At 43.4% G+C, this 15,529-nt stretch overlaps 1 pseudogene; it reads left to right on the top strand.

Annotated features, from left to right (window-relative positions):
- Nucleotides 1-3,718: 3,718 nt before the first annotated feature.
- On the top strand, nucleotides 3,719-4,551 carry LOC136571301 (pre-mRNA-splicing factor ISY1 homolog pseudogene; annotated as a pseudogene).
- Nucleotides 4,552-15,529: the final 10,978 nt, after the last annotated feature.

The following is a 15,529-nucleotide window of genomic DNA, read 5'->3' as shown; positions in this document are numbered from 1 at the left end:
CTGAGTGGGCATATAAAAGTTTGCAGTACTGTTGGCTAGGGACAAGTGGGAAAGAAGCAGAGGAAACTACAAGATTGGTAAGACACAAACAGATCAGAAGAGGCCAGTGTTCAGTGAAAACAGCCCTGGAGAGCTGAGTGGGGCTGCCCAGTGTGTGGTGAAATGTACAGCACCAAGCTTGTGTCAACACCTGCCACAGGAACTGGAGGCAGAGACCAGAGAGAAAGAATGTGAAAGTAGAATGAAATTGGGGGAAAAGACTCATGGGTTCAGATCACAGGAATTAGGAGGTATGAGGAGAGAAAACCTTAAAAAATTGTATTTAGATGAGAAGAAAGAGAGCAAAGAAAGAGAGAACAAAGAAGCGATGAATAAGAGAGAAACCTGAGACTCCCAGAAAGTGCTTTGATCCAGGATGCACAATGACAATTTGCAAGGAAAGACAGTTACTTGAGTGTTGGAATAAATCCACCAAGACTCCATTTTCTTCATGCAGAAAGCCAATTCTTTATTCACAAAGCTCATATTTGTAGGAAATGTCAGAAGGCACTGTGTTAAACCTAATTGTAAACTAATGAAACTCACCAGGTTTAACTAATTTAACTAGTGAAACTAGTTAAACCCAGTGAAACTCAGTTCATTGGTCAGAAAGGGCCATTGTATATGTCTATCAAATTTTCTATCTCTAGATAGATTTACATTTTTCCTTTGTGAGGTCTCATGACACAAATCTTATTGTTCACACAGGTGCATTTGTTTTTCACCCTCAGAACTGTTGTGTTAAACAACTTCTCATTCTCAAAATAGCTCCACAAGTGAACTTGCAAATTTCTTGTTAGCTGCACTTAGAAGAGATGACAGGCCAACTTTGGCAATTTTAGCATTTCATAAGGTTTTCCTTTCATAATTCTTCTACCTATCTACGACATCTCACCCTTTTCATTAATTTAAAAAAGGTTCATATGTTCTGATGTTAAAACAGCTAGCTCTTGTGAGGGTTTTATCTCATTAAGGTTATCACTGGTTATCTATTAGATATGGGATAAGATATATAAAAGATTACAATCAACCAAACGTATCACATTCTATCATGTCATTGGCACAGGGTTTCACAGCATGAGAAAACAAAAGAATAATGTCCAATGTCTCTTAGGGAAATGGAGATAAATTACCATTGTTTTGAAGTCCACGTAGCTGAGACTCAGGAGAATGTTCATTAGCTGGAAATGTTGGTCTTTGACATCACCAGATGTCCTCCTGGATCCTGGAACAGGGAGTAAGGAACCTTCCATGAAGAAGGTTAGTAGGAACACTATACCATCATGATGACATAAGGCTTTTGTTGGCAAATTGCCTCTGTAGTTTGCAGACACAGATATGTCTTGGCAGTCCTGCTTCTGTTCCTGTTCTGGCCACGAAGGCTGCATGGTGATTAGGTTATTTCTCTTTCCACTGGGCCTCATTTTCTTGGAGGTGATTGGTGTCTGATTGAACGAACAGGTGACTGCTTTGAACCTGCTGATGATAAAGCACAAGCACACCCTCTCTTCAAGCCAATGAATCAATTAGGCTTTCACTCAATTGGGATTTAGATTTGATGATCTTTTTTCTAAATTTCTAATAATGTAAATATTGCATTATTCAAGATGATTTGTTGTCTAAATTTCTAATGTACACATTACATTATTTGGATGTTCTTAAGGCACTGAATTCTCCTTATTTTGGCTTTCTTAAGATAAGATGCATGAGTTTGGTTATGACCATGAAGAAACATCAAGGCAAAACAATCATGTAATGAACAAGAAACTGACAGCAATCAGGAATAAGTCAGGTACACCAATTAAGAATATTTCAGATAATACACATAATTAATAATACATGCGAAATTAGATAATTAGGAATCTCTGAAATACTGCACATCATCTCAGAGTCTGCAAACAGTCAACAAACCTCAATTTAGTGAGGGCTTGGATAATTATTTCCAGATAATAATTCACAAGCTCACTCTAAAAATAGGTTCAGCTGTCATATATAAAGGGTCAAGTTGCCAAGTCAAAGTGATCTGAATTTAGTTTTGATGCAGATAACATCTGGGTATATTGGCAGATTCTCCATCCAGGTAGAGCCAAGGCCTGGCCACTGCCCAAGCTCCAACTGGGAGGGAATTCCCTAAACCCATTTTAAAACAAGATTTCTAAGAATAGCAGTTATGAGTAAATGCCTTGGGGTTAAAGACTAATCAAACCTTCGAGTACCTGGATCCCTCTGAAGTTTCCTTCAGGATAGAAGTGCTTCAAACACAGCAAACTGCTGGAGTGCTTCTGTAATAATAACTGGGGAAAACCACTTGACTAGCAGTTTGGAGGAGGCTTTCAATGAAGCTCAGATATCTTTTTATCTTTTCTTGGAACTCTGAAAAAAAATTATGAGACAGCATTGGGTCAAACCATAGAGCCAGTGCAGGGACTAGCCAGAGAGCTAACCTGGTCTAAGAGATGCCTAAGCAGCTAGAGAACAAAAAAAAGGATCCTGAAACAACATATGTCTCTTAGATAACTATGCAAAGAGATGTTAAAGCAAATAAGAAGCCGGCTATAAATACAGTAATAGCATCTTATGAATAATGCCTATAATAAAATCAGTAAATTCACATCATGTATTCAATATATCAGCAGTGACCATTTTAGGAATTTGAAGAATTTGAGATTACACCTTTCTAAACAGTCATGTATCTATGACAGTAAAATGAAACAAAGGAAAACACTAAAACAGCTTACAGTCAGTAACAGGCATAATGTAGAATCATAACTGACTCTTCTGTGTTATCTATGGAAGATAAAACAGAGATTAGATAAGCAGAGATTGCAATGACCAATGGAATCTTTGACAAAATCAAGGGTGAGCACACTGTATCTTCTTTATCCACAAACAGGTGTTTGTCAGTGTTTCATCACAGCTGGTTTAGTCAGAGTAATCTTATCCTTTAAAAGAAAACAACTATATATCTTACAATGTAAAAAAGTAATATTTAGCTGTCTTAAAATGCAATGCAAGATGTAACCAGATGTATTCTATCACCATCTGTTAAAACTAGGTGGGGCAGTGTTCTTTATCTCTTCCATGACCCTCCCATGATCTTTCCCTCATGGAGAGATCTTCTGTTAATGGCCCATTGAGTCTCTGCATGACTGATAAAAATTACCTCATCCCATTGTGAGCTGCTCCACCCAGGGGGAGGAGCCAAGCATTCCTACCTGGATATAATCTGAGATTCAAAACATCACAGGCCACTGGATTCCCAGTGGAAGACCGGACCCTTCTATGCCAACACTGGACCTTCAGAAGAAAACTCCACCTTTCTACAGGATCACTGCTTCAACAGAACCACATCTGTCACTCCAGGAGGACTGCAGCCACAATCTAATGGGACTGCTACCACCACCCTGACCCACAGGGTGTCAGGTTGTATTCTGACTTTGTCTGTTTCGGCAGTAAAATTTTTTTGGTGAGCTAATTATTTCTAAACTGCTGCAGACAAAATTCAAGGTTAAGGACTTAAGAACTTAAAATTAATTGCTGCAAATAATCTTGCGAGAAGAGTAAAGAGGGAGAAGAGAGAGCCACAGGCCCATAGGGGAGTGGGGCTGGGTTTGGTTCTGGGGCTTGGAGCTGCTGTGTGCACCCCATGTTTGGTGGGGCTGAGGAGCACAGCAGGACCATGGCTCGCAATGCAGAGAAAGCCATCACAGCCTTGGCAAGATTCTGGCAAGCCCAGCTTGAGGAAGGAAAAGTCAAGGAGCGAAGGCCTTTCCTTGCATCAGAGTGTAATGAGCTGCCCGAAGCTGAGAAATGGAGGAGACAGATCATTGGGGAGATTTCTAAGAAAGTGGCACAGATCCAGAATGCTGGATTGAGTGAATTCAGAATTCGTGACCTGAATGATGAAATCAAAAAAACTTCTGAGGGAGAAAGGACACTGGGAATACAGAATAAAGGAGCTGGGAGGTCCTGATTATGCTAGGATTGGCCTGAAAATGTTAGATCATGAAGGGAAAGAAGTTCCAGAAGACAGAGGCTACAAATACTTTGGGGCTGCAAAGGACTTGCCAGCAGTTAGGGAGCTTTTTGAAAAGGAACCCCTGCCCACGGAAGACTCAGGCTGAGCTTATGAAGGACATTGACGCTGAGTACTATGGCTACAGGGATGAAGATGATGGGATTCTGGAGCCCCTGGAGCAGGAGCATGAGAAGAAAGTTATAGCAGAAGCAGTGGAAAAATGAAGGAGAGAGAAGCACGAGTAGCAAGAGGTGAGGAGGAGGAGGAAGAAGAAAACATATGCTGTCCATGAGGAAGAGTCTGATGAGGAAGGTGGCAAGGAGAGAGAAGGTAAAGATGGCCAACAGAAATTAATTGCACATGTTCCAGTGCCAACTCAACAGGAGATTGAGAAAGCTCTTGTACAAAGAAAGAAGATGGAGCTGCTCCAGAAGTATGCCAGTGAAACCCTTCTGGCACAGAGCGAGGAGGCAAAGACACTTTTAGGACTGTAACAGTAATGTTGGGGGTTGGGTTTTTTCTGTTTTCCCTTGTTAGTGTGGAATTTTTCCCTATTGAGTTGCTGAGAAGCACTGATGGCTGGGTACTTGAGACAGCGGGAGGGGAACTCCTTTGGGAGTTTTTGGGAGTGTTCTCTTGGGTGGGGCGAGGGAGCAGGGATACTGTGAGAATGGGGGGCAGAAGAGATGGGTTTGCGGGCAGCCCCTCTCTCTTGCTGTAGGGCTTCAGAGGAGGATGGTCAGACCTGCAGCCTGGGGAAAGGAGTTGGCTGCCACCACCATAACCCGGTGGGGAACCTTTCTCCTGCTGCTGGGCCCTGCATCCCCCTGCCCTACCAGGACATCTGCAGGTTCCAGCTATTGCCGGGGAATTTTGATACATTCTCGCCCACTGCCCCAGGATTTCTGCTCATCCCTGCTGTTCCAGCCTGCTGCTTCCCAGAGTCCTGCAGGGGCACTAGGATCGGCTGCCCCAGGGCTTGTGGATCAAAGCCTCTCCTCTCTCCTCCGTCCCTTCCCCTCTGGGCCGAGCCGCCATTGCCGTGCGCTGCCCGAGCCTGCCCCACAGCGCCCCCTGCAGCCGCAGGGGATGCACTGCACTGGCCCCGCCCCCGGGAGCAGCAGCGCCCCTGCCGGCCGTGCCCGGAACTGCACCCAAGGGGAAAGCGCCGCTGGGTTTGTGTCTGTTTGTTAATTCTGTAGCTTTTGTTTGTTTGTTTGCTTTATTATACACACTAGTAAAGAATTGTTATTCCTACTCCCATATCTTTGCCTGAGAGCCCCTTAATTTCAAGGTTCTAATAATTTGGAGGGAGGAGGAATTCTCCATTCAAAGGGAGGCTCCTGCCTTCCCTAGCAGACACCTGTCTTGTAAACCAGGACAGATTTTGGCACCCAGCAGCGGGGCCCGAGGGCATTGAGAGAAAAAGGGTGAAAAAAGAGTGACAACTCTTGAATAATCTAATTTTTATGTGCTGCAGATAGAAACCTCTTTCGGCGTCACCATGTGGTCTATCTTACCCTGGTTTGGGTGGCAGTGGCTGTGGCTACCTTTCCCCCATTTGCAGGCTCATTTCTAAACATGGGTCCTATAACTAAGGCTACTGTGGCTGTTATCCAGTTTGCTTTATGTGTTAATAAGGTAAGGAATTAATGGATTTTTAATTTCCTCTGGAAGGGAGGCACATGGATTCAGAGCTGTCGCACACTAACTCTGTGGTTTTGGAATTACTTTAATAATGGTACCCACTGTGAGGAAATGACACCATGGGAAATTTTCTGCCAACCCTTCACCCAGCTCTTTGGATCTGCCCCACCAGTTTTTGAAGGGTTCAAACCTTCTCTAAATGCTAATGATATCATACAGTGGTTGGTGTTGCTGATAGTCTGATTCTGTTTAGCATTGAGAGATAAGGGGAGATTGATCTGGGTAACCACCCTGATACCTACTCCAGAGAGTGGGGATGCTGCCCCACAACCTGACACAGCACCAGAATCTAGGGATGCTGCCACACAGCCTGAAACTGCCCCAGAGACTAGGGATGCTGCCCCAGGGCCTGACCCTGCCCCAGAGCCCACCTCAGAAATGAACCACCCAGATAGGCTGGGGGTTCTGGTAAAGGAGATGCGTGAGATGGGCCAGATGCTGAAGGAATACATCTCCCCAGCTGGTGGGAAACTCTCCTCCTGCCTCAAAGAGGGAGAGTCTAACAGTGCAGCAGTAGAACCCATGGATGTTACCACTGTCCAGGTTCCAGCTGAACCACAAAAGCAGTCACAGCTAGCAGCAGTCACCCCTGTAGAAACGAGGAGGTCTAAGATGAAAACAGGGCACCCAGATAAGGATAAGAAAGGAGGGCCCTTACAACCCACAGGGGAGCAAGAGGTTGCAATCATCACAGAGTCCCTGATGTACAAAAGTCTCCGTAATCTGCACAAAGACATTGTATGACGGGGACGTGAGGAACCTGGCTACTCTGGGTCTGTGTTGTTCTATTTCTAGAGTCCTATACCTCCTTGGTGTGGTCTTATGGCTGCAGATCTTCACAGCACAGACTCCTTCTTCTGCATGTTGTTCTTTCTTAGTTCAAGGCTCTCTCTGACTGGCTAACCTGCCCCCTTTTATCCCAGTTATCTTCATTAGTCACAGCTGCAGCCCATCACAGCTGCAGCCTATCAAGAACAACTGGGACCTCCCGGGGCAAAGCCTATATACAGATATTCAAGTGCAATACATTTCCTCTGCTATAGGTCTGGGACCTTATGGGTACAGGCGTCCAGCTGGATGGTGGTGAGGTAAGGAATTTGGGACCCTTGACCCAGGACTCAGGTATGAATCAGGTATTCATTTGTAAGGGAGCCAGCCAGGGTCCTTCTCCCTCTGGAAGCAGCTTTTAATGAGTGTAAGGAGAAGTTTGTCCACAGGGAGAGAATGCAGGAGCACTACCATAGAATGCACTGAAGATCCTTGAGGAAGGGATCCAACAGCTGAGAGAAGTGGCAATATTGGAGGGACTCTTTGGGAGGGATGGGCAGGATGATAATGACCCCAACAAGGTCAGGTGCACAGGGCAAATGTTGTGGAGCCTGGCAAATCTGGGGCCATCTCAATACACCACCTTCATTGCAACGATTAATGCCGACACCAACCGAGAGACAGTGGGTTCTGTGGCCAACAAGCTCAGGAATTCTGAAAGTATGATCAATGGCCCAGTGCAGGCTCATGTCTCTGCTGTGATTAAGGAACTCGAAGAGGAGATGAGGGAGGAGGTGAGGAAGATCAGTGCAGCACCAGTGAGAGTCACAGGCCCCAAAGTCAGAGCCCAAGGTTCCCCAGCTAGAGAGAGAGGGTACACCCCATGGGCTGACCTGTGGCTCTTCCTGTGTGACCATGGGGAAGACATGGGAAGGTGGGATGGAAAACCCACTTCTGTCCTGGCAGCATGGGTGCATCAACTCAAGGAAGGAAATACTAACTGAGGGAGTTCCCCTAAAGTGAAGGTAGCCTCAACCTCCCATGACTGAGCTGCCAGGTATGATCTACCAGATCCCCTTGAAGGAACCTGTAGTATGTACGCCCAGGAAAGAAATAATAATTGTTGGAACCCAGGACATTGCTCTGACTGCCCTGGAGGACTCGAAACCCAGGCAGGGGGCTCAGAGACCTTGGCACAGAGTCAAAGACACCTGTGCCTTTGATTTTGACCCATGGAAACAATTACCAACTTTGTGCGAGGAGTTACAAGCCACAAGGGTTTGAATAGAATGATAGTGAATTTATCACTGGGTGAAAATGTAGAATTTGGGGGTTTTTAGAATGGGGGTTCAAGAGGCAAGATGGAAAAATCTGGGCATGTTGTGTCCTTCTTCTTCTTAGCCTCCATCTTCTGCTGTGATGGTGACACTTTTGGATTGATTTAGAGTAGAGACAGACTGTCTAACATAGGTGATAGGTATTGGAAAATTATTGTAAATGAAGTACACGTAGTTTTTAGTATAAAAAGATAACACCACCCTGAGGGCGGTCAGTGTGCCCCAACCCAGCCAGAGAGATCTCAGTGGGTCAGAGAAGGAATGTAATAGATAAGAAATAATAAACAACCTTGAGAATGAGAGCCAAGGAATCCCCTCTTCTTCTTCAGTCTTGGGGCTGGGAAAAAGAGACTTTCTAACACCTCGGGGTCATCTCAACACCAGAGACCTCGTAAAATAACCAGGGTTAGAGGAAAGCCAGTCTGGGCTGCTGATGAATGGAAAGACATTGCCACTTGGGTAGAGAAGCTACCTGTGAAAGTCCATCATGTAGATGCCCATGTCCCCAAGAGTTGGGCTAATGAGGAGCACCAAAACAATGAGCAGGTGCACTGAGCTGCAAAGACACAAGGGAGAGTTTTTCCTAGTTTGATGGGCCCATGATGCCTCAAGTCATCAGGGCAGAGATGCCACCTCTAAGTGGGCATGAGACGAAGGGGTGGATCTAACCACCCCTCAAAATAGCTTCACATTGGAACTTGCAAATTTCTTGTTAGCTGCACTTAGAAGAATGGACTCTGACCAGCTCAGTGTGAGTTGCCAGCTGAAATTCAGGCTGTGCCCTCTGATTTACCATATCAATGGAGTCAAGGAGAATTGATTTATCCCTCTGTTTGGAGGCTTTCCATAAGTTAGAAGGACATCAGATCACTCAGAAAGATGCTGGATTGGATTTGGCAAGTTTAGAAGATCTGAAACCTCTCCTGGCCACACAAACCTTTTGTGAAACATTTTTTTCCTAGAAAGAAACAAATTAGAATCAAATCTTTTAGGCTGGATGCAGAGTTTAGGTTTAAATTTCCCCCTGATCCTTCCATGCAAAGCAAAGGAATTCCCCTGGCAATGTCTGGGCTGTTACAGGAGCAGATACTTCCCTTTGGGGCTCTCCAGCTTCAACAGCACCTTAAACTAAGTGAGCCCACTCATCACTTTCAGTGATACAGGCACGGATGGGACAAAGGATGGGATAAATGAAAGTGATTAAATTATCTGGCGTCTGGGGGTCACAAAACTGTCCTAAGCACTGATCTCTTCTCTCTGGTAACCAGTTTCAGGATTTTAACCTCTTCTGCTTCCTTTTCATTGCATTTGGTATCACTGCAGAGTAAATCTTCACCTATTCCACCTGTAAGTAAAAAAAATTCCTAAATCTGCATAAAAAAGCTAGCTTTGAGTCAAGTATTAATTCAGTATCACACTGTTGCAATGGTAGATGTATCATTGCACACAAGACAAAGTGAGTTCTGACTGAGCTAAATCTAAGTAACAACCACTAAAAAACATGCAAAAGCAAACCAGACAAAGTTATTTATTTCTTCCTTTTTATGGATGACTGAAGAACTAGTGAACATTTAGTCTGTGCAAGATTTAAGGTTGAAAAAAGAAAAATGAGAAGAGTTTTCATCAGAGTATTTATAACAGTTTGGTTTTATTCAGTTTTAGGGACTTCTGTACTTAATCTTTTCACTTTTGGGCCTGGGGAACACATTGGACAAAGGGTATCAATATTAAGAAGAAGCAGAGGTTTTTGTCTGCTTCTCAGAAATGGAAAAATATATTTAAAGTATTTTAGCATTAATACATGCAACAGCCACAACTGAGTTTATGAACCAAATGACTGATTCTGAGGAAATATGTAAATAATCTTCCTCACATAAACAGTCTGATTTAATATTGTGATTATATTTAGGGTAGTGAAATTATATCTCAATGCAAAGCTAAAAATGTATGAGTGCATGATTCAAACAATTTGGTTTTAAATCCTTTTTATAAGGTTTAGGCCATAACACATTTAGGAACATGTTAGCTATATTGACATGTGCAATGGTAATGTTAGTCCAGAGCTCCTGTAATTGAAACACATTGCACAACAGGGCTTTAAAGGAGGAATATTTTTTGGCTTAGACATGTCCTGATTGTAAGATCCAAATCAGAGCAATTTCCTTCTGAAGCTTTAATCTCAGATCACAGTTTTAAAACAAGTCTCTTGTCCTCCCCAAAAGCTGGGTGAATTTAACATCCCTTTTCTTATGCACAAGATCATGAAGTAGAGTAGTGGGCATTCTGCTATGATTTATTTATCAACTAAAGTGCAAGTTTGACTAAGGCTAAAAAAAAGTTTGAAAATGTGCAGTGAAATGAACACAGGGCTGGAGCCATGGGAACATGTCTTAGTCTCTGGTGTGGTCATTCAAGAATGGCAGCCACCTAATTGAAAAAAAGTAATTTTTTTTTTTTCTAGGAAAAAATTATGAAGGAGAGTTTGAAACGGAATGTGATCATACTCAGAATTTTCTTATCTCTCTGAGTCTGCTGAGAGTCTGAAACAACTGCTCTGAGCAAAGAAGCCAAGTATAAGCCATTTTCAAAAATGGCTTTTTGATGTGAAGAACAGAAAAGGAGAGGAAGAAAATGTCCAGCAAAATTCCTCTGCTGCTGTTCTGCTTCTCCAAACCTGGGAAATCCAGCCCTGCTTCAGAGCTGCAGATGCTCTGTGGGGGTTCAGATGGCACCTCCCTCAGCTGCCCTAGTCCACATTTAAATGTCCTCATCCTTGTACCCACTCTCATTTCCCCCCAGCACGGGCAGAGTGAGTCACTGAGGTTTGTATTTCCCCATCAGCAGAGGGGTGTTGGAGCAGCAGGAGCTCAGGGGCTGGACTGCAGTGGCAGGCAAGGTGTGAACAGGAATGGTTGAATGCAAGGCTGGGGAAATGGAGGCAAAAAAAGGTGCTCGTTACATTTTGGACAATATCTCTGCTCCACTTCAAGATGGGAAAACTGAGCCTGTGCCATCTGATTACCTGCCAGATGCTAGCTCAACCCTGGATAATTTTCTGGAGCTTTCTTATTTTGAGGGGAGGAATTCTGAGCTCTAGCAGCTCTTAATTCTAGTTTGAATATTAGTGCCAGGCAGCCCATGGTGAGGAAAGATCTCACTGTTTTTTGGCAGGGTTCCACATGTGGCAGGGGCTGTGGCCAATGGAGTGTAAGAGGCTGGTGGAAGGTGCATCATCATCCTGACATGCATTTATATTTGGTGAAGATTTTCAAAAAGATAGTATAAAAATAGTAGATATTGAAACATAACAAAAATGACCAGATTTGACTTAACCCTTTTTTAAGAACTTGTATAATGATGTAACAATAGCAATAAATATGCCTTATGTTAAGATGCCATTGCTTCTCAAAGGAGTTTTACCTGGCAGACAGATTGTGGAGGCTTTTTGAGGGGTTGACACACCGTGTTACTGATGCCTGAAGCTTTCAGCCTCCAGGTATTCCCAAAATCTGACATCCCTGAACCCCTGGTTTATGTGGTGGAGCAATGCTACCCACTTGAGGATTGAGGATTGAAGTGGCTGCAAATCAGAAGATTGGTATCCCAAGGAAGCAAAAGGTCAGAAGAAACAGAGGCATTTGGGTACTTTTCAGAAACAGGAAATAAAAATATATTTAAGGGATTTTAGAAGATTTAGGATTTCATTATCTACTTTTCTGTTTAAGGAGGTAAAACATAAAAAATGCCACAGGTGTAGTTCTCAACAGGGCCAAAGGAGGTTAAATCAATCTTCAGACTCACAATAAGGATGGTTAATTCTCATATGTGAACGGTGAAAGTGACAGTCTTTATTAATTCCTTGAACTTTACAAACAGAAGGTGAGAACAAAGGAAGAAAGGAAGACTTATCTGTTGTTTATTTTTCTGATGTAAAAATTAGTGTTCATCAACTCACTTTAATGAGTCACTGAGACAGAAAGGCAGTAAAAGCATCTCATTTGTTTTGCACATCAGGACACAGATATCCTATCTCCATCACACCATAAAAAGGAGTAAAAATCATATCCCTTTTTTTGGAGTTGTCTGGATATTTTACTGTACATAAGCATAATAACTGTTATTTTCTGTCATTTTCCAGCATTTTCTTGTTCTTAAAAACAGGCAGTTGAGCTCCCTTATCTCTACTGAAAGTGCAAACCCAGAAATGGTCCCTGGAGTCAGTGACTGATGAAAACTGAGTGAATACGGAACATGTAAGAGGTTGCTACACGAGGGCAATAAAACATGTATACAATGGCCATGGAAAAACTCTCTCACCTGTGAGCTTTGTAGCACTGCTGGGTGCAAGAAATATTCCAGCATCTGGGTGAGCTGGGATTCAGGTGGGGTGAGAGGCATGAATAAATGAGTGAGAAGAGAATTGGCTGTGAGGAACTTGCCCCTGGCTCTTCTGCAGCTACAGCAGAGCTGGCAAAGCCCAGGTGTAACTGAGGGCTGGTTTAGTCTCTGCCTGCAGAGCAAGCTTACAGGGACTGAACATGGGAAGTGTGAATGATCACCTCTTTGTCCTGCTGACCAGCAGTTCCACTCCCATCAGACAAGAGCTCTCCTGGCAGCACTTCACCTGCCAGCCCCACCTGCATGAGGAGGTGCAGGATGCCCCTGGCAGGCTGTGGTGTTTGAAAGGTGGGAGATGCAGCTGAGCCAAGGCCTGCACTGCACTCCTGAGACAGCACCGGGGTGAGGTGGGGGTTTTGGTTTAAGTTTTGGTTTAATTTTTGGTTTAATGTGCAATAGAGATGATTTTTTGGGTGTGCACTGCCAACAGCAGCAATCGCTCAATAGATCTTGCAATAATTGGTGAGTACAGGCTCCTTTACAAGAGAGAAGTGATTTCCACATTTTATCTGAGTGCACTATTAGTCATCTGGCATTGCTGATATATTTGACTTATTTGTCGTCTAATGTTTGAGGTGAATGCTATTTAAGATTTATCGTGTAATTTCCACTATGCCAATGTGGAAATTGGCATAGTGGAAATTATAGTTTGTTGCCATCATGTTGGGAAAAAAACCCTACCTCTTGATGCAAAAAGGGTGTCAAGATATGAAACTCCCCAGTGACAAATGACAGAGGCACCAAATATACCTTGTTCCTGTATATCACTTCTTTGATGATGATGTGCTTTTTATATAACAATGTGGGTTTCTTTCCTGTCCCTAGAATACCCTTGGAACTGAGTAGTGCTGTCCCAGCAATGTTATTATGCTGACAAAAAGATTTTAATTTTTAGACAGTTATAAAATATATGAATGCAGGCATAATGTTTTAGTTGCATAATGTAATACCAGGAATAGCTCACCAGTCATCTCAATCAGGTCATAATTCACTCAAAATCTGGATAATTTGCAGTTTACCTTGTCTAAATGGAGGTCAGAGAAGATACTGGTAAGGTCAGTAATCAGTGCTGGTACTGAAAGCTGGTACTTGGTAGATAGGAAAATTATTGTGAACTGTATAATGTTTGAATTTTTTTTTTTTTTCAAAAAAACATTTCACTGCAACAATCTTGGGCTCTTTTTCAGTTTGTAGGAATTCTCATCCACTTACAGTCATTTACACTTTCTGATTTGAACAGATCCACAGATTAAAGGAAGAGCTGCCTTCAAATAATTAACTTTCCAGTCTTTTGGAGTTAATAGGGTTGATATAAAATCACCATTATCAAACCTTCTAAAATCTGATAAGAACTCTAAAATGACATTGCACCACATCTGTTCCATTCAGTTACACCCATTTAAAATAATTGCAACAGAAAATCCTCATTGCTGAGAAAATTCTAGACAGCTGGAGTCTTCCCTTTAACCTACATGAAACTAACAGGCATCACTTCTTTCTTGTTAGCAATTCTGCACAACATTTCTCCTGCCAGCCAGTGCAATTTAAATCACCTGATTGCCTGAAGTAAGGTCAGGGACATTTAAAAGATGAACAATTACTCTGAGTGTTTTTTTAACAACATGAATATATTAGATAAGTGAAAAAAATATTATTCACTGCAAGAATAGTTACAGAAATTTCTTGGAAATTTGCTGTATTCCTAAATAACAAGTGTCTAAATTATTCCCATCATTAGAAGGATGCTTTCAAACGTTGTAAACATCAAGAAAAAAATTAGATTAAAGATCTAAGCCAAAACTTGTAGCTGAAAACTTAGCTCATCAATAATTCAAAGGAGTTCTGGGAAATGTAATCAATTTCTTCGCAATGCTTTATCTTAACCTGTGGCTGTGTGGGTTTGATTGCTCTTCTGTGCCACAAGGTGTCATTGTTTTACCATTATCAGCTTTAAAAATCCACACTGTAGGAAAATCTGCAAAAAATTTCCTTGTCTGGCATTTTAAGAACTTGGAAAGAGACACAGATAATTATCTAGGTTTTAGTTGCTTGAGAAACGTAGAAAATAGCAACCTGTCAAAGACTAGATCAGAAAGATCTCTTTGACACCTGCTAATGTCCCAGCAGGCCTTCAAGGTCTTCAGGCTTGTTGGTTTTTTCCTTCCCAGTATAGAAGGAGTTTGTGTGGCCATTTGATCCCCTTGCCTGGGCAGGAGGTGAGGAGCTCTAGCTGTGTTTGGGAGGCTCAGAGGATGGGCAAAGCCAGGTTTCTGTGCCCCCAGGAGAAGGGCAGGTTCCCTCCTGCCCCACTGCTGGCTTGATCCTGGGCTGATTTGGGGTGGAAGGGACCTTTACGGGGCATCTGGTCCAACCCCTCTGCCATGGGCTGGGACACCTGCCCCCAGGCCAGGCTGCTCACAGCCCCACCCAAACAGGCTTTGAAAGTTTCCAGGGATGGAGCTTCCATTACTTTTAGGGGCAACCTGTTCCAGTGCCTCATTACCCTCATCTTAAAAAATTTCTTCCTAACATCCAAACCTCTTTCCATTTAAAGCCATCCCCCCTTTTCCTGTCACTGCAGTCCTTGTAAAAAGCTCCTCTTTGTCTCTCTTGTACCCCTTTAAGGTACAGAAAGGGGCTCTAAGGTCTCTCAGGAGGAGCCTTGTCCTCTCCAGGCTGCACAGCCCCAGCTGTCAGCCTGTGCAGCTGTGCTGGTGTTACCAGAGCAGAGCTCTGTGTGAGCTGAGCCTGTTACACAGGCAGCAGGCAGGACTGCCAAGAAGAAATTCCACTGTCAAGCACATAAAGGGAGAGAATGGACTTGAGCATCAGCACTAGTAAGCCCCAGAATTCAGGAGATTTTCCAGATAGATGCCTAGTTGCCAAAACATGGCTAAATTTCACAGGGAAAGCCTGGGGGAAAGCAGGTATCCATCGCTTTTACAGGGCTTGCCTGGGGTGCTGCTGGGAGTTGGCTGCTCAGCCAGGATCCCTCTGTTGGGAATGGGAACCAGCAGGGAGCTGCTCAGCCCCTGAGCTGTTTGCTCTGTGCTCAGGGCAGCCAGAAACACTATCTCCAAAGAGGTCATGATGCAAAAACCTTAAGAAAAGATTGGGGGTGAGAGAGAGGGAAAAGGAGGGAGTAGGATGAGCTGGCTCACAAATACAGCAGGAGAGATCCAACATCCAATTGCAAGACTGGAGGAAGTGCTGGGAAAGAGGATGTAACAAGAGAGTTGTACAGGAATGTTGTGCAGTGAAT

Source organism: Molothrus aeneus, chromosome 2, assembly GCF_037042795.1.
Source record: "Molothrus aeneus isolate 106 chromosome 2, BPBGC_Maene_1.0, whole genome shotgun sequence".
NCBI lineage: Eukaryota > Metazoa > Chordata > Aves > Passeriformes > Icteridae > Molothrus > Molothrus aeneus.
Note: the sequence above shows the minus strand (reverse complement) of the source record. Positions and strands in the feature narration are given on the sequence as shown.